Source organism: Anomaloglossus baeobatrachus, chromosome 5 (genome assembly GCF_048569485.1).
Source record: "Anomaloglossus baeobatrachus isolate aAnoBae1 chromosome 5, aAnoBae1.hap1, whole genome shotgun sequence".
Lineage (NCBI taxonomy): Eukaryota > Metazoa > Chordata > Amphibia > Anura > Aromobatidae > Anomaloglossus > Anomaloglossus baeobatrachus.
This window is the reverse complement of record NC_134357.1, coordinates 570,016,214-570,044,088: the sequence shown is the minus strand read 5'-3', so window position 1 is coordinate 570,044,088 and position 27,875 is coordinate 570,016,214. Positions and strand designations below refer to the sequence as shown.

Below are 27,875 nucleotides of genomic sequence, written 5' to 3'. Positions count from 1 at the left end.
TAACTACTGAGCCACCATACAGAGCCACCATACAGAGCCACCATACAGTGCCAACTACTGAGCCACCGTACAGTGCTAACTACTGAGCCACCATACAGTGCCATACAGCGTATACTGTATGTGTAACAGTCACTGTATATATGTGTAAGGCTCTGTGCGCACTTGACGTTTTTTGACGCGGATTTCCTGCGGATTTGCTGCATGTTTCGCTGCAGAAAACGTTCATAACATCTCTGCAGTGAATCACCAGCAAAACCTATGGGAAAAAAAATGCTGTGCGCACTATGCGGATTTTGACAGCTGCAGAACTACAAGGCTCAGCATGCTTCATCCAATAGTGTATGCAGTAGAGCAGACAGCAGCTGCATAACTACACGGCTCAGCATCCTCCATCCAGGACTCTATGCAGGAGTTTTTTGCCCCCCAAAAAAATGACATGGGCTTCGCCATATTTTTGTATGCTAGCCAGGTACAGCAGGCAGGTACGAGCTGCCCCCAACCCCCAGCTGCCAATTTGTACCCGGTTGTGAACCAAAAATATAGCGAAGCCCTTTTTTTTAATTATTTCATGACTTTCATGAAATAATTAAAATAAAAAAAAAAGACGTGGGCTTCGCCCAATTTTTGAGTCCAGCCAGGTACAACTAGGCAGCTGGGGATTGGAATATGCAGTGCAGAGTGCCCAAGCTTTTTGGGCACCCACGCTGCGTATTGCAGTCCGCAGCCACCCCAGAAAATGGCGCTTTCATAGAAGAGCCATCTTCTGGCGCTGTATCCAACTCTTCCAGCTGCCCTGGTGACGGTGGCTCCCTGGGTAATAATGGGGTTAGGGCTAGCTTTATATTATCAGCTGGCCCTAAGCCCGAAATTCATGGTGTCATGCCAATATTAGATATGGCCACCATGAATTTCTAGTAAAGATAAAATAAACAAAACACGACAAACAGAAAAATATTTTTATTACAAATAAAACACAACACAATTAGTGACTCCATCTTTATTGAAATAAAGAACCCCCCTCCGCAGTAATCCTGGGTCAAGGGTCCCGCGCCGTCCAATCCGGATCCAATATCATCTGATCGGTTTGCTGGAAGGCATACCGATCAGATGTTGTGTCAGGTTCACGGGCCGGAATCACATGACACAGCAGCTGATTGTATAAACGGCTTTTATACAATCAGCTGATGCATCAGTGGAAAAAAAAAAAACCTACACACTTACGTGCTGGCTCCTGTCCGATCTCTGCAGGAGCTGCCGGTGATCAGCTGATAGTCTCCTGACAGCAGGATCAGCTGTTAGCCGGGCGGTAAGAAGCCAGCATCACCGCGAGACTTGCGATCAGCTGATGCGTCAGGTGACTGCATCAGGTGATCCTCAGCCAGGTCCTGCATCCATCGGACGAGCCTTGGAGCCGGCACACAGCCGGAGCATCGGTACCGGAAGAGGAGCTGGGAGCGGGCATGGCACCGGGAGTCTGCAGAAAGGTGAGTATGGCTTTTTTTTTTTTTCTACTGTTCACTTTTTATTTCGCAGCTGCTTCATCTCGGCCGCACGGGAGCGGGCCTGCGGCCACACGGGAGCGGGCCTGCGGCCACACGGGAGATTGAAGCAGCGGTGGCGGTACCGGGAGGATCCGATGACCGCAGTCTGTATATATATATATACGTATAAATGTGTTTCTACTTTACTTCCGGGTGGAGCTGTACAATTCATATACAGTCACCCGGAAAATGGCGACACATTACTATGAAATACACCACCTCCCCTTTTGGGTGCAGTGTAACATCCAAAAGGGGAGGAGAATAGGCATGTCATCTATTGACTGCCCAAATTTGCAGTTATCGTAATTCTACTAAGGATTACTATAGCTTTTTGATGTGTACACAGGAAGATGCTCCCCCTACTGGCAATTATAAGTATTTTTTATATAAAAGTTTTTATTTTACATATTTAAAAGTTGCATTACATTAAGAAAATAGTTGTTACACGATTAGAATAATATTGTTAGCTGATTTGGCCTACAAAAAAAAAAAAAAATAGACGATACAGTCCCTTTGAGCCCTTTGCTATACCTATTCCATTATGTAGAAGATGATGATGAAAGGCGGTTAGAGGAAAGAGTGCCCATTCCGATCTTGTTTCATTTCATATGTATCATGGTTAAAAGGAGTATATTAGGACACTGGCTGAATGATTCGCTTCCTGGAGAGGGTGAGATTATGGCTCAACTTAAGGCAATGCTACCACACAGACTTGGAAATAGCTAAACCTTTCACACTAATAGAATGGTACTTGTTAGAGGACATAAGCGGTACACTTGGGAACCTGAAAGTAACTGTGGGTCCCTTAGGCTAAGTTCACACTTCCGTTGTTTTGCATCAGTCACAATCCGTAGCCTTGAGGAATTATGGTATCCTGCAAAATATTTTGCAGGAATCCTGTTTTTCCCCATAGACTTCTATTAGTGACGGATTGCGACTGATGATGCTGCGTTGCATCCGCTGCGTCGCGGTCAGTCGTTTTTTAACTAACCGCCGGGCGGGAGCAACGCAGCCTGTAACGTTTTTTGAGCAGCACGATCCGTAGGATTATGCTGCGCATGCTCTCTTTGGCTCCCTGCCCCCGTAACCAGGATAAACATCGGGTAACCAAGCAATGCGCTTTGGTTAGTTACCCGATATTTACAGTGGTTACGGGTGCAGGGAGCCAGCGCTAATCTGGTATCCAAGATAAATATCGGGTAACCAAGCAAAAAGTGCTTTGCTTATACCCGATATTTACCCTGGATACAGTGTGCAAGGAGGCCGACACTTCACCACTCGGCTCCGCCCCCTCCCGCACTCCGCATATGTGTACACACTCACACTCACTCACACACTCACTTGTCCCCAGCCCTGCAGTCCCCGCGGCACTGAAGTCCTCAGCTCCACGGCCCCGCTCGGCTCTGCCCCCTCATGCTCCGCCCCCTCCCGCACTCCGCATGTACACATGCATGTAGACACACACACTCACCTGTCCCCAGCCATGCAGACCGCGGCACTGACGTCCTCAGCTCCGCCCCCCGAACACAATGGAGTCCGACAATGAAATTCTTTGTCATCCGTTGTCATCCGTTGTACAACGCATCAGTCACATGCGTCAAGCAACGCATGTGACTGATGCAAAACAACGGAAGTGTGAACTTAGCCTAAAAGACAGCGAACCCGGGGTAGTGAGAAAGGAGTGGAAGCCTTAGGGACAGTGCCCTTAGAGCTTAGGATCTGCATTAATGTGATATGGGAACAAAAATTACTGTGTGGGTTGGGGGGGAGGGCTAGGACAGTTTATATATTATTACTGAGTTGAGAGGTTTGGACCTGTAAAGATATGGGCACTCAAAATGTTGTTTTGTCAGGAGCAGTTTGGAACCTAAATATGTTTTGCTTTAATATAAAATGAATAAAAATGATTGGAAAAAAAATGAAATGGCTATGTCCTTGTGTAATTTCTCTGATTTTAACTTTCCATTTTTGTTTTTTGCTCCCCTTCTTCCGAGAGCCGTAACTTTTTTATTTTTCCATCAATCTTGCCATTTAAGGGCTTGTGTTTTTGCGGGACGAGTTGTACTTTTAAATGAAACCATAGGTTTTACCATATAGTGTACTAGAAAACGGCAAAAAAATTCCAAGTTCGGAAAAATTGCAAAAAAAGTGTGATCGTACAATAGTTTTTGGGATATTTTATTCACTGTGTTCACTATATGGTAAAACTTGATGTATCTATGTGATGCCTGCGGTCAGTGCGAGTTTGTAGACACCAAACATGTATAGGTTTACTTGTATCTAAAAGGGGTTAAAAAAAATTCACAAGCTTGTTCAAAAAAGTGGCGCACGTTTTGCGCCATTTTCCAAAACCCGTAGTGTTCTCATTTTTCGGGATCTGAGGCTCAGTGACGGCCTATTTTTTGCGTCTCGACCTGAACGGTACCATTTTTGCGTAGATGCTACGTTTTGATCGCCTGTTATTGCATTTTGCGGCGACCAAAAAAACGGAATTTTGGCGTTTGGAATTTTTTTGCCGCTACGCCATTTACTGATCATATTAATTGATTTTATATTTTGATAGATCGGGCATTTTTTAATGCGGCGATACCAAATATGTGTATATTTTTTATTTTTTTAACCCTTTAATTTTCAATGGGGTGAAAGGGGGGTGATTTGAACTTAGGTTTTTTTATTTTTTTTTTAATTTTTTAAAACTTTTCTATTACTTTTTTTTTTTTATTTTACTAGTCCCCCTAGGGGGTTATAGCGATCAGCAATCCGATCGCTCTGCACTATCTGCAGATCTCAGCTACAGAGCTGAGAACTGCAGATTTGGTGCTTTACTTTCAATGCTGGCTGTATTCCGGCATTGAGAGGAAGTGACTCATGTTAGCTACAGGCGTCATCACATGACCCTGTGCTACCATGGCAACCACCAAAAGTCACGTGATCATGTCACATGACTTCCGGTAGGGGCGGGGTAAGTGACTATCATGGCGGCGCGCATATACAAATCGCTGCCAGATTTTGGCAGCAAGATGTAAGGGGTTAATGGCCGCGGGTGGAAGCGGAAAACAGATGATATGTGCGCGGATCACCACCGCCTGCTTGCGGCAGGGGGCGGGGTTAATGGCACACGATCCATGACGTACCCAGTATGTCATGGGTCATTAAGGGGTTAAAGAAAATGTACAGTGCCTTGCGAAAGTATCCGGCCCTCTTGAATTTTTCAACCTTTTCCCACATTTGAGGCTTCAAACATAAAGATAAAAATGTTAATATTATGGTGAAGAATCAACAACAAGTGGGACACAATTGTGAGGTTGAATGAAATGTTTTGCTTATTTTAAACTTTAAAAAACAAACTGGGGGCGTGTCCAGGATGCAGAGCTGAGAGGACGTGGGGAAGTGAAGCTCCCGCTGACCTGCAGCTAAATAGGCATTTAATCATTAGCAAACTTACCCCCCGGCTCACAATATGGGTCCCCGAAGGATAAAGGAGACACTGCAGGTACCAGCGGTCCCCCCTCATCATACCACGGCGCTGGATGCCTTTCTGGGCCTAGAACAGGGCCCTGGGGAGGCCCGGACGCCATCTTGCCAGGAGCATGGAGGGGAAGTGGAGGCCCTGGCCCGTACTGTCACGCTTCAGGAGGAAGATGAGAAGGTGAGGGGGGATGTCTGGGGAAGCGGAGGAGACACTGTGGCGGTTCCACCAGAGGATGCCTCTGCCCGGCGGGCCTGTGCTTCTTCAGACCCTCAGGCACCGCAGCAGCAGGCCCGGGAATGTGAGATGGCGGCGGGAGAAGTGGATGGGCCCGGGGAACCCCCCCTCAGCTGGGAGAGGAAGGAGCCGCAGCTGCAGCCAGAGAATCCCTGGGATGGGGAAGCCTGCCTCCTCCCTCGGGGCTACAGAGTGGAGACTACTCCCCCCATCTTCTTCAGCGTCAGGCTAAAGCCTCAGCAACATTCACTACAGGAGCAAAATATAAAGGGCCAGACACATCCAATAGGGACATGCAAGACATCATTAGCAAACTTCCTTCTAAAGAGGACTTTCAATGCCTCATACGTGAGGTCAAAGCAACTTGTAGGTCAGAAATAGCAGAGGTGAAGAGGGATTTACAGCAACTGTCTGGCAGAATTGAATCCCTGGAGGAAGAACATGATATCACCAGATCCCATGTTTCAGAGCTACATAAGCTGGCATCATCTCAACAAAAAATAATAGAGGATATGCAGTCTCATTTAGAGGATCTTAACAACAGGGGGCGCCGTTGCAACGTCCGTGTGAGGGGGGTCCCGGAATCAGATGGCCCCATGGACACCAGTGCCATCTTACAATTCATCTTCAACGATGTAGTAGAGGCTCCTCCCTCCAATGCGATCAAACTGGACAGAGCACACAGGGCACTACAGCCGAAGAATCTATCTACCCAACCCCGGGATATCATCTGTTGCGTTCATGACTTCTCAACCAAAGAGCTGATCATGTCTAAGGCCAGAGTCAGGAACAAGGCACCCGTGTTTAATGGCAAGGAGATCCAGCTTTTACCGGATCTCTCTCGCATCACACTGCAGAAACGAAGGCACCTTAAACCCCTCCTCACGAGCCTGAAGGTACCATACCGCTGGGGGTACCCGTTTGCTCTATCAGCACGCAGAGGGGGCAAATCGGCGATTCTCCGCACTCCAGCAGACACCATCATGTCCTGTGAAGCCCTGGACATCCCAGCGGTCCGTGTCCCAGACTGAGATCTGCAAAAGTTTGGAGGCCCTCCCCCCCGTGTGGTCCAAGGTAGGGGGTGGAGGACGGGGGGCTCCGGGGGGGAGAGGAGGTAGGGGCCGTGGGGCGCTCCCCTCCCCGGGCCACTGCTGATGATATCCCTAGTCTGGTTGATACATGTGCCTTTTGCTCTCAGATATTCAGTGGCAGAGTATGATACGTGACATTGGGACTTTCTCCGCTGTAGGCCTCTGACTGTCCGTTTTGCCAGCTGCGGCCCTCGGGTTTTTTTTTTTCTTCCCTGGGTTGCGTTGGGGGAAGGAGGTCACCACAATAATGCTGTGGGGGACTGAGGGGTCGGCGGAGGTTTGATCCCCTAGTTGGAGATAGTGGAAGAGGTTTTTCTCCTTTTTGTTTTTTTAATTTTTATTCTCTTCTTCTGGCACGGGCCCGTGCCCATTGGACTGCCCCTCCTGGGAGAGTTACTGGGGAGTGAGGAGGGGGCTCTCTTGGCCCTGACTGGTTGAGGAGCTCTCCTATAGGTCTCCCCATTCCAGGTCGACATCCCCCGGGAATCTATGACTATGGTTCAAGTATTTTGGCCAATGTTTGCAATTTATGGGGTTTTTTTCTGTTTGTCCGTGTCCTCCCCCCTCCCCGATGTTTTTTCCTTATGTGTCCTTTCAGGTCCTACTGGAATCTCTGGGAGCTGTGGCCCTTTGCCGTTTCGATCGTCTTCTCTGGCCTGCTACACAAGGGCGGTCATGTCCTCGCTGGTATGGGTGTTTCACTAGATTTTTTTTCCCTTCTATGTCTAAGATATGGCTCGCATTATCTCTCTTAACGTAAAGGGCTTGAACACACCCTGCAAGAGGAAATTGCTGTTACAGGAACTGAGAACATCAGGTGAGGACATAGCCTTTATCCAAGAAACACATTTTGTAGAATCAAACATGTTTAAATTTGCGTCCCACCACTTTCCCACTCATTTTTCGTCTCACTCGGGTGCCAAGAGGGGAGGAGTTGCTATATTAATATCCTCCAATTGCCCTTTACAAGTTACGGGTTCTCATTGCGATCCAGAGGGTAGATATGTGATCTTGGAAGGATCCCCGCATATATTGGCCAATATTTATGCCCCTAATGAAGGGCAGTTACGCTTTCTTAAGAAAATCCTTGCATTGATAGGTGGTTTAGCGCTGGCCTCGACAGTGTTGCGGGGCGACTTTAACATCCCCTTTTCGGAGGTAGCTGATAGGCATTCTGTGGGAGGACATCCCCCATCGGGTGCCCTGAGAAATTTGTCCCGGGACTTTCGCAAGCTAATTAGATCAGGGGCTTTGTACGACGCTTGGAGGGTAGATCACCCAGGAGAGAGGGCCTTTTCCTTCTATTCCCACCCACACCAGACACACACTAGAATTGACTACTTTTTCATTGACTCACAGCTGCTGGGGCGTCTTGAGAGGGTGGAAATGGGTTCTATCACGTGGTCATATCACTCCCCTCTCACAGTGGATTTTAGGAAGGATGGTCCTCGATTTAGGCCCCACCACTGGTGCCTAAATGAATCTCTGCTTAAAGACCCTGACATTAAGGCTTCTTTTAATAAGCAGTTGGTTGAATTCTTCCAGTTGAACACGGGCTCAGTCTCATCGCCAGCAATGCTTTGGGAGGCCCACAAGGCGGTGATGAGGGGACTCTGCATTAGGGAGGGCGCCAGGGCTAAGAGGAGAGCCACAAGTCAGCGAGACTCTATAACTGCCCATCTTAAGCTGCAGGAGAGGAGGCTGGCGGCGGCTCCTTTACTCACTGTTCTTCGGAGAGTCATTAGCCTCAGGGAAAAGTTGAGAGACCTGGCAATAGGCAAAGCAGAAAAATTACTAACCTTTTCTAAACAAAGATACTATGAGAGGGGTAACAGGGCTCACACCTTACTCGCTCGACAACTTAAGGAGCGTGCTACGTCCTCATGTCCCCAGGCTTGGACGAAAAGGGCACTATCCATTACCATCCCGCTTCAATAGCTGACATTTTTTTCAAATATTATAATAAGCTTTAGAACCTTCCGGCCCCCTCGGGCATGGCTTCGCGTGGAACTGGGGCACTTGAGGACTATTTTTCTGCCCTTGAGCTCTCTTCATTGCCTAACGAAGCAGCTGCTGCTTTGAATGAGGTGATTACCATAGAAGAACTGGAGCAAGTTCTGGAGGCCCTGCCCCACGGGAAATTGCCAGGCCCGGACGGCTTTACTTATCTTTACTATAAGGCGTTTGCGGTGGAGCTTCTCCCACACATGGCCACCTTGTTTAATTCCTTTCTGCAGGTTACCCTATCCCACCATCCATGCTACACTCCCACTTAATCCTCCTGCCCAAGCCACCCAGGGATCCATTGGTGCATATTATAGACCAATAGCCCTTTTGAACTCCTATTTGAAGATGTTCACCAAGCTCCTGGCAGCTAGGCTCAATTGTTGGTTGCCCCAACTCGTGCACAAAGACAAGGTGGGTTTTGTCCCTTGCCACCAGGGGGGAGACAACACCAGGAAGGTCATAGATTTGGTGGACGTGGCGAATCGGAGGAATCAACAGACGCTAGTGTTGAGTCTCGACACGGAGAAGGCTTTCGATCGCCTCGCGTGGCCTTTTCTCTTTAAGACAATGGAGGTCTTTGGGATCTCGGGTGGCTTCATGCGTGCCTTAAAATCGCTTTATAGTGCCCCTACTGCATCTATTAAACTCCCCCTCCACATCTCTAGGCCTTTCACTATCTCCAACGGCACCAGGCAGGGGTGCCCCCTGTCTCCCCTTCTCTTTGCGCTGTGTATAGAGTCCCTCACGTCCTCGGTCAGGAGTAACCCAGACATCTCGGGGGTCCTGGTTGGGAGCAAATCATTTAAAATTTCGCTTTTTGCAGACGACATTATCATTACACTTACTAACATACACGTTTCCCTTCCAAATTTAATGCGCACCCTGGGTGTGTATGGTAGCCTTTCGGGGTATAAGATCAATTCTAGTAAAATGGAGGCAATGCCATTAAACCTTGACCTGGTGGCTCTGGACTATCTGCATTACAGATGCGGTCAAGTACCTGGGGGTCAATATGACATCTTCTTATGACTCCCTCTATAACCTTAACTTTCCTCCCCTTTTCCGAGAACTGAGAGCACTTCTGAGTACATGGATGCCTTTACCCCTTTCGTGGATGGGGCGAATTGCGGCAGTTAAAATGAGCTTGCTTCCCAAATTATTATAATTTTTTTGAAACCCTTCCGGTTAAGGTCCCTCTGAAGGAACTAAAGGCCCTTCAAGCAGCTATCCTGAGATTCATTTGGTGTAATAAGCGCTATAGGATAGTCAGGGAGGTGTTGATGGCTCGTAGGAACAGGGGTGGGCTTTCCGTCCGGACATTCTAAAATACTATTGGGCGGCTCACCTCAGGAGGATCCCCTGTTGGGTGTCCCTTTGGGCATTCAACAGGTGGACCGAGATTGAAAAGATCTGGTTGGTGCCTATACACCCAAATGCGCTCCTGTGGCCCCCGGCCCGGTGCGCTTCACTCCCCTCCCTTCTTGGACTAATGCAGTTCACTAAGGACCTCTGGGCATTCTGTATTAGAAGATTTCCTCTGGCGTTCCCCTGCTCCCCTTCGGTGCCCTTCATATACCAACCCCTGCTCCCAAGTAGTCTGGAGTCGGACATGGTGCACCCTTGGCTCAGGGCGGGCCTATTCAGATTTGCAGATATTATAGATGGAAGCACAATGCAGATTCATTCCATTGAGTTTCTCAGAGATAAATTTTCTCTCTAATCGAGAGTTTTTTTCAATATCTGCAGATCAGAGACTTGGCTGGCTCCTTGTTTGGCAGGGCGGGGGTATCGGTTCCCACAGATTTTGAGAAAATTTGTAGAAGGGGCACGGACACCAAGGGACTGATTTCAGAAATTTACATGTTGCTTTCTGAGCCTCAGGATGGGTCTGACGGGATTTTTCGATATATGCGGAAATGGGAGTCTCTATTGGGAAGGCGGATTCTTCCTCAGGACTGGGCAGCAATTTGCGGTAACGCTGCCAAGACATCAATATGCACATTATATAAAAGAAAATATTTACAAAATTCTGATATTTTGGTACCACACTCCACACTTCCTTCATGGCTTAGACCCCTCTATACCGGCTTGTTGCTGGAGATGCGGGGGGAGCACAGGCACCATTCTACACATATTCTGCACCTGTCCAGGGATAGTTATCTTCTGGGAGCAGGTTAGGGGGTTAATTCACAAAGTACTATACATAGAGGTAGATCTTGATCCCTTGATTTATATTTTGGGCCTCGGGACTGGGGGTATGGGAAAAAAGGCCTCTAGGCTTATGTCCCACATCCTTACAGCGGCCAGGTGCCTAATTTCAAGAAATTGGAGGCAGCCAGGGTCCCCCACACTACAGAGCCTCAAGTATAGATTATTGGATGTTAGACGCATGGAACACCTAACGGCATTATTGAATGACACAATGGAACGCTTCCAGGGGGTGTGGTCACCATGGGATTACTTTGCGGGGCGTGAGGATCTGTAAGACTCAGGCCCATGGGCCCGAGGGAAACTGTCTAGATTCTTGAATTCTCTCCTTCCTCCCCGCCACTTTTCCTTTCTCTCCTTAACCCCCCTCACTTGTCTTGTCATTGTTTGTCTAGTTTTGAAGTTTACTGTTACATATGGGTACTCAAGGGTAATCATAATCATCAGTAAAGTGTCCCCCAGGTCTCAGCGGCCTCACCCTACAGCCTGGGGTAACTCATGTTCGCGGGGCAGGCGTTATGGAATGTTATCATTAGGTATTGCGACTTTATTCATGGTACTTATCTTTTCATTGGAGACACATGTCTGAAGAATTGTGATTCTTACTTTTTGTTTTCTGTTTGACAATCGAAAATTTCAATAAAAATTTTAAAGTTAAAAAAAAACAAAAAACTGAAAAGTGGTGCGTGCAATATTATTCGGCCCCTTTACTTTCAGTGCAGCAAACTCACTCCAGAAGTTCACTGAGGATCTCTGATTGATCCAATGTTGCCCTAAATGACTGATGATGATAAATATAATCCACCTCTGTGTAATCAAGTCTCCGTATAAATGCACCTGCTCTGTGATAGTCTCAGTGTTCTGATTAAAGCACAGACAGCATCATGAAGACCAAGGAACACAACAGGCAGGTCCGTGTTACTGTTGTGCAGACGTTTAAAGCCGGATTTGTTTACAAAAAGATTTACAAAACTTTAAACATCCCAAGGAATATTGTGCAAGCGATCATATTGAAATGGAAGGAGTATCATACTGCAAATCTACCAATACCCGGCCGGCCATACAAATTTTCATCTCAAACAAGGAGAAGATGAATCAGTGATGCAGCCAAGAGGCCCATGATCACTCTGGATGAACTGCAGAGATCTACAGCTGAGGTGGGAGAGTCTGTCTATAGGACAACAATCAGTCGTACACTGCACAAATCGGGCCTTTATGGAAGAGTGGCAACAACAAAGCCATTTCTCAAAGATATCCATAAAAAGTGCCATTTAAAGTTTGCCACAAGCCACCTGGGAGACACACCAAACATGTGGAAGAAGGTGTTCTGGTCAGATGAAACCAAAAATTGAACTATTTGGGCACAATGCCAAACGATATGTTTGGCGTAAAGAAAACACAGCTCATCACCCTGAACACACCATCCCCACTGTCAAAAATGGTGGTGGCAGCATCATGGTTTGGGCCTGCTTTTCTTCAGCAGGGACAGGGAAGATGGTTAAAATTGATGGGAAGATGGATGGAGCCAAATACAGGACCATTCTTGAAGAAAACCTGTTGGAGTCTGCAAAAGACCTGAGACTGGAATGGAGATTTGTCTTCCAACAAGACAATGATCCCAAACATAAAAGCAAAATCTACAATGTAATGGTTCACAAATAAACATATCCAGGTGTTAGAATGGCCAAGTCAAAGTCCAGACCTGAATCCAATCGAGAATCTGTGGAAAGAGCTGAAAACTGTTCACAAATGCTCTCCATCCAACCTCACTCAGCTCCAGCTATTTGCAAAGGAAGAAAGGGCAAGAATTTCAGTCTCTCGATGTGCAAAACTGATAGACACATACCCCAAGCGACTTGCAGCTGTAATCGCAGCAAAAGGTGGCACTACAAAGTATTAACTTAAAGGGGACGAATAATATTGCAAGCCCCACTTTTCAGTTATTTTTTAAAACAGTTTAAAATAAGCAATAAATTTCGTTCAACTTCACAATTGTGTCCCACTTGTTGATTCTTCACCATAACATTAAAATTTTTATCTTTATGTTTGAAGCCTGAAAAGTGGGAAAAGGTTGAAAAATTCAAGTGAGCCGGATATTTTCACAAGGCACTTTAACTTCTTTGTTAAACATTTTCCCAATCTCAGTGTAAAAATAGCTTCTCCTCTGTATGAGCTCTCAGATGAGCAGCAAGATTTGTTTTTCTTATGCACAACAAGACTTTTTGCAGTTAAAACATTTTCCACATTCTGGACAAAAAAAAACAAAAACGGCCGTGTGAATTTTCTTGTGTGCAACAAGAGTTGTTTTTAGGTAAAATTCTTCCCACAATCTGTCTTGAAAATGTTTTTTTCCCTGTGTGAACTGTATGATGCGGAGTAGTAGTTTCTTTCCTGTTAAAACATTTCACACATAATGAACATGAAAATGGCTTTTCCCCTGTGTGGATTATGTGATGGTTAACAAATTACGATTTATTGCTATACGATTTTCCATATTTTCAACATGTGTGAGTCCTTATACGTTTATGGAGACCTCCCTTGTAAGTAAAACATTTTCCACATTCTGCACATAAAAATGGCTTCTCCCCTATGTGAATTCGCTCATGTACAGCAAGATGTCCTTTCTGTATAAAACCTCTCCCACATTCTAAACATGAAAATGGCTTCTCCCCTGTGTGAGTTCTTTTATGTTGAACTAGGTGTCTTCTCCTACTAAAACATTTTCCACATTCTGCACATAAAAATGGCTTCTCCCCTTTGTGAATTCGCTCATGTTCAGTAAGATGTCCTTTCCATGTAAAACATCTCCCACATTCTAAACATGAAAATGGATTCTCCTTTGCGTGAGTTATTTTATGTTTATCTAGATCTCCTTGCCAGGTAAAGCATTTCCCACATTCTGAACATGAAAATGGCTTCTCCCGTGTGTGAATTCTCTGATGTACAGTAAGATTTGACTTTCTGGTAAAACATTTCCCACATTCTGAACATGGCAATGATTTCTCCCTTGTGTGAGCCATTTGATATTCAGCAGTCCTTTTGTTAACTTCATTTGGCTTAATATTTTCTAATAAATCAGAAGATAGGTCCTGTTGATGAGGAATAGATGAGAGATTTCTGTTGTGAAGGGCTGGCTGTATATCTGGAATTATGTCATGATCTTCATATATACATGGCGTGATACCATAATCAGCTGCTTCAGAATTAGTAAATGGCAGATATCCCTCTGATGCACCGTAATCTGACAAGAAAATGTTTTTTTTTTTCAGAAATACTGTCTTTTGAAACAAATTACATTAAAATGAAATTACTTACTAGCTCACGAAGACAGTGGTACAAACTGCAGATATCAATGTAAGGACTAAGATATTAACCCCTTAACGACTGCTGACACCTTTAACCCCTTCACCCCTGGGCGATTTTCCATTTTGTTTTTTTTTTGCCCCCCTTCGAGACCTTTTTTTATTTTTCCGTCAATCTTAAGGGCTTATTTTTTGCAGGACGAGTTGTAATTTTAAATGAAACCATGAGTGTACTGGAAAACGGCAAAAAAAATCCAAGTGTGTAAAAATTGAAAAAAGAAGGGAATTTTGTTTACTTACCGTAAATTCCTTTTCTTCTAGCTCCAATTGGGAGACCCAGACAATTGGGTGTATAGCTATGCCTCCGGAGGCCACACAAAGTATTACACTAAAAGTGTAAAGCCCCTCCCCTTCAGCCTATACACCCCCCGTACTGCTACGGGCTCATCAGTTTTGGTGCAAAAGCCAGAAGGAGGAAAAAATTATAAACTGGTTTAAAGTAAATTCAATCCGAAGGAATATCGGAGAACTGAAACCATTTAACATGAACAACATGTGTATACAAAAACAGGGGCGGGTGCTGGGTCTCCCAATTGGAGCTAGAAGAAAAGGAATTTACGGTAAGTAAACAAAATTCCCTTCTTCTTTGTCGCTCCTAATTGGGAGACCCAGACAATTGGGACGTCCAAAAGCAGTCCCTGGGTGGGTAAATAATACCTCATAATAGAGCCGTAACGGCTCCGTCCTACAGGTGGGCAACTGCCGCCTGAAGGACTCGCCTACCTAGGCTGGCATCTGCCGAAGCATAGGTATGCACCTGATAGTGTTTCGTGAAAGTGTGCAGGCTCGACCAGGTAGCTGCCTGACACACCTGCTGAGCCGTAGCCTGGTGTCGCAAGGCCCAGGACGCTCCCACGGCCCTGGTAGAATGGGCCTTCAGTCCTGAGGGAACCGGAAGCCCCGAGGAACGGTAAGCTTCGAGAATTGGTTCCTTGATCCACCGAGCCAGGGTTGATTTGGAAGCTTGTGTCCCTTTACGCTGGCCAGCGACAAGGACAAAGAGTGCATCGGAGCGGCGCAGGGGCGCCGTACGAGAAATGTAGAGTCTGAGTGCTCTCACCAGATCTAACAAGTGCAAATCCTTTTCACATTGGTGAACTGGATGAGGACAAAACGAGGGTAAGGAGATGTCCTGATTGAGATGAAAAGGGGATACCACCTTAGGGAGGAAATCTTGGCGGACGTTGGTTTCCTAGCCTGTCTCATAGTGGCAATGACCTCTTGAGATAATCCTGAAGACGCTAGGATCCAGGACTCAATGGCCACACAGTCAGGTTGAGGGCCGCAGAATTCAGATGGAAAAACGGCCCTTGAGATAGCAAATCTGGTCGGTCTGGCAGTGCCCACGGTTGGCCGACCGTGAGATGCCACAGATCCAGGTACCACGACCTCCTCGGCCAGTCTGGAGCGACGAGGATGGCGCGGCGGCAGTCGGCCCTTATCTTGCGTAACACTCTGGGCAACAGAGCCAGAGGAGGAAACACATAAGGAAGCTGAAACTGCGACCAATCCTGAACTAAGGCGTCTGCCGCCAGAGCTCTGTGATCTTGAGATCGAGTCATGAATGTTGGGACCTTGTTGTTGTGCCGTGACGCCATTAGGTCGACGTCCGGCATCCCCCAGCGGCAACAGATCTCCTGAAACACGTCCGGGTGAAGGGACCATTCCCCTGCGTCCATGCCCTGGCGACTGAGAAAGTCTGCTTCCCAGTTTTCTACGCCCGGGATGTGAACTGCGGATATGGTGGATGCTGTGGCTTCCACCCACAGCAGAATCCTCCGGACTTCCTGGAAGGCTTGCCGACTGCGTGTCCCACCTTGGTGGTTGATGTAAGCCACCGCTGTGGAGTTGTCCGACTGAATTCGGATCGGCTTGCCTTCCAGCCACTGCTGGAACGCTTTTAGGGCAAGATACACTGCCCTGATCTCTAGAACATTGATCTGAAGTGAGGACTCTTGCTGAGTCCACGTACCCTGAGCCCTGTGGTGGAGAAAAACTGCTCCCCACCCTGACAGGCTCGCGTCCGTCGTGACCACCGCCCAGGATGGGGGTAGGAAGGATTTTCTTTTCGATAATGAGGTGGGAAGAAGCCACCACCGAAGGGAAGCTTTGGTTGCTTGAGAGAGGGAGACGTTCCTGTCTAGGGACGTCGGCCTCCTGTCCCACTTGCGTAGGATGTCCCATTGAAGAGGACGCAGGTGAAACTGCGCGAAAGGAACTGCTTCCATTGCTGCCACCATCTTCCCCAGGAAGTGCATGAGGCGCCTCAAGGGGTGTGACCGACCTTGAAGGAGAGATTGTACCCCTGTCTGTAGTGAACGCTGTTTGTCCAGCGGAAGCTTCACTATCGCTGGAAGAGTATGAAACTCCATGCCAAGATATGTCAGTGATTGGACCGGTGTCAGATTTGACTTTGGAAAATTGATGATCCACCCGAAACTCTGGAGAATCTCCAGAGTAACGTTGAGGCTGTGTTGGCATGCCTCTTGAGAGGGTGCCTTGACCAGCAGATCGTCTAAGTAAGGTATCACTGAGTGACCCTGAGAGTGGAGGACCGCAACTACTGTAGCCATGACCTTGGTGAAAACCCTTGGGGCTGTCGCCAGGCCGAACGGCAGTGCCGCGAACTGAAGGTGTTCGTCTCTTATGGCGAAGCGCAAGAAACGCTGATGCTCTGGAGCAATTGGTACGTGGAGATAAGCATCCTTGATATCGATCGATGCTAGGAAATCTCCTTGGGACATTGAGGCGATGACGGAGCGGAGGGATTCCATCCGGAACCGCCTGGTCCTTACGTGTTTGTTGAGCAGTTTTAGGTCCAAAACAGGACGGAAGGACCCGTCCTTCTTTGGAACCACAAACAGGTTGGAGTAGAAACCGTGACCCTGTTGCTGAAGAGGAACCGGGACCACCACTCCTTCTGCCTTCAGAATGCCCACCGCCTGCAGAAGAGCCTCGGCTCGCTCGGGAGGCGGAGATGTTCTGAAGAATCGAGTCGGAGGACGAGAGCTGAACTCTATCCTGTAACCGTGAGACAAAATGTCTCTCACCCAACGGTCTTTTACTTGTGGCAGCCAGGTGTCGCAAAAGCGGGAGAGCCTGCCACCGACCGAGGATGCGGTGTGAGGAGGCCGTAAGTCATGAGGAAGCCGCCTTGGTAGCGGCACCTCCGGCGGTCTTTTTAGGGCGTGATTTAGACCGCCATGCGTCGGAGTTCCTCTGATCCTTCTGAGGCCTTTTGGACGAGGAGAATTGGGACCTGCCCGTACCCCGAAAGGACCGAAACCTCGACTGTCCCCTCCTCTGTTGGGGTGTTTTTGGTTTGGCCTGGGGTAAGGATGTTTCCTTTCCCTTGGAATGTTTGATGATTTCATCCAATCTCTCACCAAACAAACGGTCGCCAGAAAATGGCAATCCAGTTAAGCACTTTTTGGAAGCCGAATCTGCCTTCCATTCCCGCAGCCACAAGGCCCTGCGTATTGCCACCGAATTGACGGCTGCAACCGCCGTACGGGTCGCAGAGTCCAGGACAGCATTAATAGCGTAGGACGCAAATGCCGACGTTTGAGAGGTTATGGACGCCACCTGCGGCGCAGACGTACGTGTGAGTGCGTCAATTTGCGCCTGACCAGCTGAGATAGCTTGGAGTGCCCATACGGCTGCGAATGCTGGAGCAAAAGACGCGCCGATAGCTTCATAGATGGATTTCAACCAGAGCTCCATCTGTCTGTCAGTGGCATCTTTAAGTGCAGCCCCATCTTCCACTGCAACTATGGATCTAGCCGCAAGTCTGGAGATTGGAGGATCCACCTTGGGACACTGAGTCCAGCCCTTGACCACGTCAGGGGGGGAAAGGGTAACGTGTATCCTTAAGGCGCTTGGAAAAACGCTTATCTGGACAAGCTCGGTGTTTCTGGACTGCCTCTCTGAAGTCAGAGTGGTCCAGAAACATACTCCTTGTACGCTTGGGAAACCTGAAACGGAATTTCTCCTGCTGAGAGGCTGACTCCTCCACTGGAGGAGCCGAGGGAGAAAAATCCAACATTTGATGTATGGACGCGATAAGATCATTCACTATGGCATCACCATCAGGAGTATCAAGGTTGAGAGCGGCCTCAGGATCAGAATCCTGATCAGCTACCTCCGCTTCATCTTCTGAGACCCTGAACAATGTGATGAGGTCGAGGGGATTTCCCAGCGAGCTCGCTTAGTCGGTCTGGGGCTGCGGTCCGTGTCAGAGACCTCACCCTGGGATCCATGGGACACCCCGGGAAGACATTGCTGTTCCCACTGAGGGGAACCAGGGGACAATGATTCCACAGTGCCCCTGGCTTGAGATGCCGGCCTGGACTGGTTTCTCATTGCGAGAGAAAGTAAAAATAATCCTAAAATATTCTTTAACTACATAAACAGTAAAAAACTGAAAAGCGATAGTGTTGGCCCCCTTAAAAATAGTCTTGGTGAAATGGTGGAAGGGGATGAGGGTAAAGCCAACCTGCTGAATGACTTTTTTTCTACGGTTTTTATACAAGAAAATGCCATGGCAGATGACATGACCAGTGATACCATAAATTCACCCTTGAATATTACCTGCTTAACCCAGCAGGAAGTACGCCGCCGCCTCGAAATCACTAAGGTTGACAAATCTCCGGGCCCGGATGGCATACACCCCAGAGTACTACAGGAATTGAGTTCTGTGATAGATAGACCATTATTTTTAATCTTCTCAGATTCCTTAATAACAGGGTCGGTACCGCAGGACTGGCGCATAGCAAATGTGGTGCCAATATTCAAAAAGGGGACAAAAACTGAGCCGGGAAATTATAGGCCGGTAAGTTTAACCTCTACGGTTGGTAAAATCCTTGAGGGTTTCTTGAGAGATGCTATACTGGAGTATCTCAAGAAAAATAACCTTATGACAGAGTATCAACATGGGTTTATGAGGGATCGATCCTGTCAAACTAATTTGATCAGCTTCTATGAAGAGGTAAGTTCAAGTCTGGACCAGGGAAATGCAGTGGATGTTGTGTATATGGACTTTTCAAAAGCTTTTGATACGGTGCCACACAAAAGGTTGGTACATAAAATGAGAATAATGGGGATAGGGGAAAATATGTGTAACTGGGTTAAAAACTGGCTCAGTGATAGGAAACAAAGGGTGGTTATTAATGGTACGTACTCGGACTGGGTCTCAGTTCATAGTGGGGTACCACAGGGGTCAGTATTGGGCCCGCTTCTTTTCAACATATTTATAAATGACCTTGTTGGGGGCATGCGGAGTAGAATTTCAATATTTGCAGATGATACTAAACTCTGCAGGGTAATCAATACAGAGGAGGATAATTTTATATTACAGGGAGATTTATGTAAATTGGAGGATTGGGCTGAGAAGTGGCAATTGAAGTTTAATGTAGATAAATGTAAGGTCATGCACTTGGGTAGAGGAAATAACATTTATGATTATGTACTTAATTGTAGAACACTGGGTAAAACAGACACAGAAAAAGACTTGGGTGTATGGGTGGATGGTAAACTTCACTTTAGTGGCCAGTGTCAGGCAGCTGCTGCCAGGGCTAATAAAATAATGGGATGTATTAAAAGAGGTATAAGTGTTCATGAAAAAAATATAGTTCTACCTCTGTACAAGTCACTAGTGCGACCGCACTTAGAATACTGTGTACAATTCTGGTCACCGATATATAAGAAGGACATAGCTGAACTGGAGAGGGTGCAGAGAAGAGCGACCAAGATTATTAGAGGAATGGGTGGGCTGCAATACGAAGACAGGTTATTAAACTTGGGGTTATTTAGTTTGGAAAAACGAAGGCTTAGGGGGGATCTAATCACAATGTATAAATATATGAGGGGACAGTACAGAGACCTTTCCAAAGATCTTTTTACACCTAGGCCTGCGACTGGAACACGGGGGCATCCGATACGTCTGGAGGAAAGAAGGTTTAATCATAATCACAGACGAGGATTCTCTACTGTACGAGCAGTGAGACTATGGAACTCTCTGCCGCATGATGTTGTAATGAGTGATTCACTACTAACATTGAAGCAGAGCCTGGATGCCTTTCTTGAAAAATTTAATATTACCAGTTATGTATATTAGATTTTATGACAGGGTGTTGATCCAGGGAACTAGTCTGATTGCCGGATGTGGAGTCAGGAAGGAAATTTTTTCCCCATTGGAACTTGTTTGCCACATTGGGGTTTTTTTTGCCTTCCTCTGGATCAACATGTTAGGCTACGGGTTGAACTAGATGGACTTAGAGTCTCCCTTCAACCTTAAAAACTATGATACTATGATACTGCAAGGCTTCTAATATCTTGGCCATAGTCTCAGAAAGTCTTTCAGTAAAAACTGCAAACTCCGTCCCTGTCACCTGGACAGTGTTAACAGGTGGTTCTCCCTGGGCCACCCTTAGCAGAGGCTCTGGCTGAGAAAGTGCCACAGGGGCCGAGCATTGCACACAATGAGGGTCAGTGGAACCTGCCGGCAGTATAGCCGTACATGCTGCACAGGCAGCATAGTAAGTCTGTGCTTTGGCACCCTTGCTATTTGTGGACGACATGCTGTTGTCTCCTCTGAGCAATACAGGAGGGTATATAGACAAAAATCAACAGTGCACCATACAGTGTAAATGTAATCTATAGGTACACTTCTGCACTAGTGGGGCCAGCACCACAGGTGCTGCTTACCACCTGCGCAAAGCGTTTGTGTGGGCACCAGAATTCCTGCCTGGGTCTCTTTGAGCTTGTCTCTCCTCTCCAGCGTTAGCAGAGCTGAGAGGAATGGCTGCCAGCGTCCTGGGGAGAGGAGGGAGCCGTGGGCGTGACCCAGAAAAGTGCGGGAACTGGTGCCCCACTGTGCAGAGTGAGGGGGGTGGAGTATGCAAAGCATGTTCCAGCCCTCAGTGCTGCCGACCTGTACAGCGTCCCGCCCTTCCCCTGACTGGCAGGGCTGGGGGCGGGAAGAAAGACACAAACACACTCAGCAACGCTGAAGTGTATAGTGGCACAAATGCAGCCAGCGCTGCTGTCCCCGGTGCACTAGCACACCCAGCAATGCTGGAGTGTTGCTGTGCGCGGTCCCCACGGGGACACAGAGTACCTCCAAGTAGCAGGGCCATGTCCCTGAACGATACTCGGCTCCTATCCAGCAGGGTCCTCAGGAGCTGTGGATGGAGCACGGTCTCCTGTGCCTGGAGACCGATGGGATCCCACTTCACCCAGAGCCCTAATTGAGGGATGGGGAAGGAAAGCAGCATGTGGGCTCCAGCCTCCGTACCCGCAATGGATACCTCAACCTTAACAACACCGCCGACAAGAGTGGGGTGAGAAGGGAGCATGCTGGGGGCCCTGTTATGGGCCCTCTTTTCTTCCATCCGACATAGTCAGCAGCTGCTGCTGACTAAGCTGTGGAGCTATGCGTGGATGTCTGACCTCCTTCGCACAAAGCATAAAAACTGATGAGCCCGTAGCAGTACGGGGGGTGTATAGGCTGAAGGGGAGGGGCTTTACACTTTTAGTGTAATACTTTGTGTGGCCTCCGGAGGCATAGCTATACACCCAATTGTCTGGGTCTCCCAATTAGGAGCGACAAAGAAAGTGAGATTGTGTAATTGTTTTTGGATATTGTTATTCATCGTTTTCAATATATGGTAAAACTGATGTATGAGTGTGATGCCTGAGATCGGTATGAGTTCGTAGACACCAAACAAGTATACTTTTATCTAAGAGGTTAAAAAAAATTCCCAAGTTTGTCCAAACAAAAGTGGTGTACTTTTTGCGCTATTTTCCGAAACCCGTAGTGTCCTCATTTTTCGGGATCTATGGCTCAGTGATGGCTTATTTTTTGTGTCTGAAGCTGACATTTTTAATAGTACCATTTTTATGTAGTTGCTACGTTTTGATCGCCTGTTATTGCATTTTGCGCAATATTTTGGCGTTTGTAATTTTTTTGCCGCTGCGCAGTTTATCGATCAGGTTAATTGATTTTCTGTTTTGATAGATTGGGCGTCTCTGAACACGGCGATATGAAATGTGTGTATTTTTTGTAACCCTTTAAATTTCAATTGTACAAATGGGGGGGGGGTGATTTGAACTTTTATGTTCTTTTATTTATTTATTTTTTTAAACTTTAACATATATATTTATTACTAGTCCCCTTGGGGGACTATAAAGATCAGCAGTCTGATCGCTCATTCTTCTTTGCAGATCACAGCTGCATTACTCTGAATTGCAGAAAAGCTGCTCTTTTCTCACACATGGCGCTCTGCCGGGTGTCAGAGGCAGTGACTCATTATAGCTACAGGAGTCATCACATGACAATTGCAATCATCAGCTCTACGTGACCACGTCATGTGACTTCTGATGGAGCCGGGTAAGTAAATGGTTAACGCGGCCGGCATGTATAGCGTGCTGTGACAATTTCACACCATGCTGTAAGGGGTTATCAGGCATGGGTGGATTACGGATCCAATCGCACCTGGGAGGACCACACATCAGCTGTTCAAATCAGCTGACATGTGCGGTGATCTCTGCGGCAGCTGGCGGGGATCACCCTGACACGATCCATGATGTACTCAGTACGTCATATGTCATGAAGAGGTTAAGTCAATTAAAATCCATGTTCTGTTGAAGAAGTATAGAAACAATATACTGTATTTTGCGGACTATATGACGCAATTTTTTGGTCTCCAAATTTTGAGGGTATATCTTATAGTCCTGCCTGTGACTGAGGGGGATAGGCGGTTGCGGAGGAGTGGGTCACAGGAGCCCAGATCACAGGAGGTAGGAGACGGCACTAGAGCTAACAGTGTGCTAGTTAATAAAGAAAATGAATTTTCACTGCTTCCCTCGCCCCTAATCCCTCCCTCGTCTCAGCACAGAGAGGTAAATGAAATAATGGGCGTGGGGACCAATGAATATTTATTCTCTTTAATATTGCGCACACATGATCACCCAGCCCCTTGCTTATGTAGCGGTTGGGCGATCACGTGTGTGCGCTATTATAAAAAATGAATATTCACTGCTCCCTACGCTCATAATGCCTGGCATGGGAGCGGTCAATATTCCAGCAGCTGAAGGTAACATGTAACAAAAAGTACATGGCATTGACGCCATGTGCTGCACCGTTTACATACTGATGTGAGCTGCCAGCATCAGAAGTACCGGGGAAGCGGAGGGATGGTAAGTATAATCATTTTTCTATGTGTGCGGCGTGATTGGAGACATATACACCAAGATGGGTCCATGATGGGGGACAAATATACCAGGATGGGGATATATATACCAGGATGGGACTCATTAGGATGGGACCAGGATAAGGGCCATATATACCAAAATAGGGACATGTATACCAGGATGAGAGTCACATATATCAGAATGGGGACATCCTATATTGCATCTCATGGGTTTTGATATATACAGTAATGATTTTTTCTAACTTTCATGCACCTCATTTTTTTTGGACTTTGTTTAAAAACTAAAATTTGGGAATATCAGATTAAGCAAGCTTGAAAAATCCTTGTAGGAAGCTAGTGTTTGCCACTTCTGACAATTTGGCAGTTGAGAACCCAGCATCCAATTGCCTAGAACCTTTAACTAGCCTGCTATCTAGTAAAGAAAAAATTCTGGCTAAGTTCTACCCCCAAGCTTTTTGGGTCTTTGAAAGGTAGATAATTTAAGTTTAGAGAGTTAAATTTCATGAAGAAGGACTTAGGGATAGGTACCACATTGTGTTGCACAGTGTAACTGAATTTTGGCAAATAATATCATCTTAATTAGGTTTATGCGTCCCGGTACTGATAAAGGTAGTTTTCCCCAGAGAGTAAACATAGCATAATCTAATAGTAGGAGAATGTTAGAAGACAGATCCCCTTTACTGTCTTGATGAATGTTGATCCCTAAATATTTATAATGTGTGACCACTAGGAAAAAGTGATAACAAATCCAAATGGGTAGAGGGCCCACATGAAAGAGGCCAAATGTATCTATAGTAGAGATAACAATAGGAAACTGTCCACAACTGTCACGAGGTGGCAAGGGATAACAGGGGACCAGGGCTTCTAAACTGGCCTTCAGGCTAGGGGGGCCCTAGCTGTCCCTGAGCCCAGAAAAACGTATGATGGTGACGATGTGTGGGGCTCCATCCTAACCCTGCTCCTGACCAGCCCTGATCTAATACCCCCTCTCTCCCTACCCCGGAGGGGAGGGTTCTGGGACAGGAACATGTAAACACCAATAGTGATAGACAAACAGCTAACCAAAACTCTATCACACAGCACACTCACACAGAGTAATCAGACAACAAGTGACAAAGGAAAAAAAACTAAAGTAGGGAGGAGATAGCCAGATGACTGGGGGAATTACCCAGAAATATTTTGCCTATCTATTATGTTCCATACAGTGCTACTGCTGAGAAGAAATCCTGCCCTGCAGGGGGAAAATTTAACAGCTAAAAACAATTTTTCAACAGCTAAAAAGGAGCCATTGCTTCTTCATGGGCTAAAAGGAGCCATTGCTTCTTTACGGTCTAATAGGAGCCATTGCTACTTTGTGGGCTAATAGCAGCCATTGCATCTTCGCGGGCTAATAGGAGCCATTGCATATTCGCGGGCTAATAGGAGCCATTGCATCTTCGCGGGCTAATAGGAGCCATTGCATCTTCGCGGGCTAATAGGAGCCATTGCATCTTCGCGGGCTAATAGGAGCCATTGCTTCTTTGCGGCCTAATAGGAGCCATTGCTTTTTCATGGGCTAAAAGGAGCCATTGTTTCTTCACGCGTTAAAAGGAGCCATGGCTTCTTCAAGGGCTATAAAGAGCCTCTGCTTCTTCACAGGCTAAAAGGAGCCATTGCTTTTTCACAGGCTAAGAGGAGCCATTGCATTTTACTCTGCTACTTAAAAGGCAAGACAATTATCTTACATGGGGGAAAAAGCTTAAAAAAAAAAAAAAAAAGAAACCACACAAGGACTTGCTAGCAAAGAAGTAACGATCATTCTGGGACCAGCATTTGTCATGTGTATTGCTCTGGACCTGCTACAACTATCGGAGAATAAAGAGATTGATGGAATGCCCCAATAGCTGTAGTATGTCCAGAGCACTGTATGTGACAAATGCTGCCCAAACGATGATCTTCACTGCTCCAGCCTCTCCACACTGCACTTTCCTCCTCTCCCACTTCTGTAATGACAGGAGGCAACGGTGATGAAGAGTTCTCAGCGCGGTCAAGCGAAGAATGTCTTGACAATCTCTGTAGGCTTATGTTTTCTTCCCCCTCTCTAATTTTCCTATGATTGGGCAGTGTCATAACGTGGAAAAAGTAACACCGCCTCACCTCCCACGAGGAATCTCTGTTAAAGCCCCACTTATTGAAGGGGAAAATTGCATATCAGGCACCCTAAAATTCAATAACCCATATCTCTGCAATACAGAGGGCACAGCAAAACTTGTAATCAGCCTCTTTTTAGTGATATATACATGTATTATGAAAGTCCAATTGTAACGTCGGTCCCCACGTGTAACCTCAGTATCAAACGTTGATTGAGCTGCTAGTTATGGGTGAGTGAGTTTGGTTGTCTTTGTGTAATTATTCATGGATGGTAGTGGACTACAATCAATATGATGTAATCCTGTTAGTGACAATTGTTTGGCACCATCTAATGTTAGTTCCCACTGTATCCCATTACTAAATGTATACATCATATTTACTGGTCCTTTTATTCCAGGGGCACGTGGGGTTCTTTCCCCTTTTGCACTATACCCCTTCCCTATATTATGTTGTTACTTAATTATTTGTTTCCTGGAGCAAAAATTTAATAAATTATTATAATAATATAGTGTTGCTTATTTGGATACTTTTTCTACTCTTGACAAAATCTAAAGACTCCTTTCTTTCTGGGTTTCCAATGTATTATGAAGGTCCTCTTTAATTGCCTGCAGATCGGTGGATGTCCAGGTCCTGAGACCTTCAACAATTACTTAAAAGATTGCTCAGAAGTGTGTAGCTTGTGAAACAGTGGCAAAAATCAAAATACAGGTTCAATAGAGGCCTACAAAACCGAACACCTAATATCAACCAGTGAGTAATAAATGTAGAGGCGACTACTCACCTGGGCGGTCATCTGTAGAAATCTCCTCTTTACACCGCTCATCACCCCTCACATATGTCTCTGTAGTATTAATATGGGGCAGATCTTCCCCCTGAAACAAATATTGTAGAAGTCACAGACAGATGGAGAAGTCCCATCTATGATCAGCTCTAATTCTGCCATCTCCACCGCTCTCATTACACAACTATAACACATATAATACTGGAGGATAAAACAAGACTGAGCACAAGACCTTCACAGCCGTCTACACATCATAGGGAGATTTCATGGCACCTTCTCTCCATCTACCTGATGATCCTGAGGAACATCGGGGTCTTCTTGTTTACAGTCCTGTGGGAGAAGAGGACGGGGACATCTCTCTGGTGTTGTCCTCTTACTGGATAGACCTGGAGGAGACACATACAGGGACTGAAGTCATTCCTTACATACAGATAATTATAGGCCGTGTGTATTTAGTCCTGTCTATTACCTGGTGATGTGAGGGGCTGGGGAACCTCCATCATGACGTCCTTGTACAGATCTTTGTGTTCTTCTAAATACTCCCACTCCTCCATGGAGAAATAGACGGTGACGTCCTGACACCTTATAGGAACCTGACACATACAATGATACCGTCACCCCCGATCCCTTCATAGAGTTACTGTATAATGTCCCAGCATTCCCAGCAGTGTCACCTCTCCAGTCAGCAGCTCAATCATCTTGTAGGTGAGTTCTAGGATCTTCTGGTCATTGATGTCCTCATGTATCGGGGGGTGAGGCCCCGTGATTGGGCTCAGGGGTCTTCCCCATCCCTCAGACACAGGGGCCTGACAGCGCTCACTAGAGGTCTTCTTCACTACTGTGTAATCCTGGTTATGGAGAGACACAGTAATAAATCTCACTCCAGACATTTCCAGAGTCCTCACCTCTCCAGTTCTGTCCATCTGTTATTCCCATAGATAAGAATGATGTAATGTGACGTCATCAGAATCTCTCACCTCTCCAGTAAGCCGGAAGAGGATCTCTAGGGTGAGGTGTAATATCCTCTCCGCCATCTTGTCCCTGTCCATATCCATCCTTCACGGAGCAATCAGGAGAATTCTCTTATATAGAAGATCTCCACTGAGAGGATACGATATTGTAGGGACATGAATGGGGAGAAGATGATGAGGTAACATTTTAGAGATCCTGTGTAATAATAAAATAACTGGAGAATTTATACCCAATTACAGACCACAGAAATGATAAGATGATGACAATAGTGTTCAGCTGTTTTGAGGTTTTTTTGCTCTTCATTACGGCCGTGCTTGCGGTTTTCTGATGTTTTTGGCCAATTCATTAAATGCAACTTTTAAAAAGTGCTAATCCCAGATAAAGGTTTCATACACAGGTAATCTTACTAGACCCTACATATATGATATAACTCCCCATCTGTTCCTGGATACCAGGAGCAGAATGGAGAGAGCAACTCAGGTCTATATAACCATATAAATCACACAGGTTACGGTTTGATACAAACATATAAATATGCACAGAGCTAAGATATAACAAATACTCAACAGTACTTAACTAAAGATAGATAGTCTTTCACAGACGCATATTCCACTAAAGTGGATAGATGAAGAGTGCTGCTGGCAAAGGTTTATAGTCCTCTGTATGTTGTATACACCGTAGATTATAAATAAGCCAGGTGATTTTGCCTCAACGCATTTCCCCATATACAATGGTTCTTCAGGAGGCCTTAGCAAAAGATGAATAAAGGTATAAACATCAGAGATGAAGTTCCATGGTGTACTGGTCCAGGATGATCCTGCATCGGCACAGTCCATGCTGTAAAGATTCCACCTTCACCAGTCAG

General features: G+C 46.3%; 1 long non-coding RNA gene across 1 annotated transcript in view; it reads right to left on the bottom strand.

The window, feature by feature from the left end:
* LOC142312409 (uncharacterized) overlaps positions 1 to 26,413 on the bottom strand; it is a 46,143-nt gene extending 19,730 nt beyond the window's left edge. Inside the window, exons 1-2 of the long non-coding RNA XR_012754378.1 lie at positions 26,327 to 26,413; positions 26,039 to 26,129 (exon numbers count right to left, since the gene is read on the bottom strand). This is a non-coding gene — a long non-coding RNA (uncharacterized LOC142312409). The remainder of the gene's footprint in view (positions 1 to 26,038; positions 26,130 to 26,326) is intronic.
* Positions 26,414 to 27,875: the final 1,462 nt, after the last annotated feature.